This window comes from Arvicanthis niloticus, chromosome X, assembly GCF_011762505.2.
Source record: "Arvicanthis niloticus isolate mArvNil1 chromosome X, mArvNil1.pat.X, whole genome shotgun sequence".
In the NCBI taxonomy this organism is placed as follows: domain Eukaryota; kingdom Metazoa; phylum Chordata; class Mammalia; order Rodentia; family Muridae; genus Arvicanthis; species Arvicanthis niloticus.
In genome coordinates, this window is record NC_047679.1 from 36634723 (window position 1) to 36636881 (window position 2159).

The following is a 2159-nucleotide window of genomic DNA, read 5'->3' on the forward strand; positions in this document are numbered from 1 at the left end:
GGAGACAGTTTGAAGTTCTCATTCAAAAAGTATCTAAATAATGAGAAAACATTGCTTTACAGGCCTCCATAAGGTACATCAAAAAGGAGCTTTTCAATCCTGAGTGGTTATTATGGTTGGTCTTAATCCCTAGATCCTGGAACAGAGACACATGGCCAAAGGGTGTTAAGGCTGCAGGTGGAATACGGTTGCTAATTAGGAACCCTTAATCACATGAGATCTTAGTTCAGGCAGAAGAAGAGAGTCAGAAGGAACCTAAGGACCCACACTTGTTGCCCGAGAAGATGGAAGTAATGGGTTGTCCAAACAAATAACAAACAAATAAACCAAAACCAACCTATCCAAAAAGCCCACGGGTGCAGATTCTAGAATCACAGAACTGCAAGATATATGTGATTCCTTATACAGGCCCCAGAAAGGATCACAGCTTTGCAATACAAGCTTTAATCTCAGCACAGTAAGCCCTAGAACTCCACAGAGTTGAGATGAAACAGTCTGTTGTCTAGAGATATGGCATCTATGGAGTTCTGTTAGGGCAGCCACAGGGCACTAATCCAGGACCCTATAGCTGGCTTCAGCTATGGAAGAGGAATGGGTACAAGGAAGGGAAACCATCCTACAGTAAATCTTTGCTTTGACAGTGGTAATGCCCTTTTGTTTTTAATGAAGGGAGAGGAAAAAGCTAGAATCAGTATTTTAACAAGAATTCCAGATAGTAAAAGTTTGAAAAACACTCGATTATATTTATTAGACATTATCTTAAAACATGGATAACTATATGATGCTTCATGCTGTGATGACTCCCTACCCATAAAATTATTTTATGCTACTTCATAACTATAACTTTGCTACTGTCATGAATCTTAATGAAAATATCTGATATGTAATATATCTGACATGTGACCCTTGTTGTCAAAGCCCAGAAGTTGAGAACAAACGAACACACCAAGAAGACTAGGCTGTGGTGCCTTACCAAGGCTCAAATGACAAAACACATTTCTATAGTGCTATTCGGAAAACCCTGCAGGAACTACATCAGTCTGGGCCTGCAGAGGATTCTCCTCTTTTGAAAGTTCCAAGGAGTTATAAGAATATAAATATCAAATCTGTTACCTTTGAAAACTCATTACAATTCATTGACTAATATTCATGGAGCTTCACCCACGTAATATATTTTCTTTAATTTTATACAAAGAGAGTAATGTTCCACATATCACAACATACATTAAAATGTTTTTAAGCACTAATCAGTATGAAATGAAAGTAAGTTTATTGACAAGTTAACAATGACTACATGTATTATCCCTATGAGTCCTGTTGATAATGTCAGCTGTAACAATGTTTGAAGGGGAATATGGGCACTTTAAACTACATTTTACCTAGTGTGTCTTTCTCCACCAACTCCTGTGTACAGTAAAAGATGCACACAAAAAGACTGTAAAGGCATTATGTTAGGGCATACCTCTATCAATGACCCAGCACTGCAAACAACTCCCATCTGTTTACAAGTTTGAAATAACCAAGGAGGAAGTAAAACATTCTATGGAAGAAAAAATGTTAACATACACTTTTATCCAGAGGAAGAAAACACACAAAGATGGCAACAAGAATAAGAAAATGAGTGCAATCAAAGCAGATACACAATATTTATGATAAGTCAATGTACCTCATTCAGCAAATCTAACACTGTGAGAGGAGTAGGTAGATACATGATCCAGAGTCCTGCTTGTCAGTTCTCATCCAGGGATCATTGGGTCTACACTGACATTACAACGGATGTTCCACAACAATACAAAAGTCAAATCATTGTGGTAGGTGGTTTTCTTTTCCCCTTAAAGTGCACAATTTAAGAAAACTTCACCAGAGGGTGCACATTGGAAAGATATGGTCAGAGCATACCGTGTAGACAAGACAGGCACCTCCATAGTAATCTGTCTTAATAACTAAAACTTCGTTAGGAAACACAGAAGATAAGCAGCACCTGAAGCCTTGACATCGTAACTAAACACTTGTACCCAATGGTCTAGCCAGTTAAGTGTTATTACTAATAGCTGTAAAGAAGGAGCTGCTGTTGACTTAACATATTAGTTCTAGTAGAGACAAGGGCTTGTCTGGCTTACAGTCCCGTCGCCTTTGAAAGGAAGGAGGATCCTGATCCT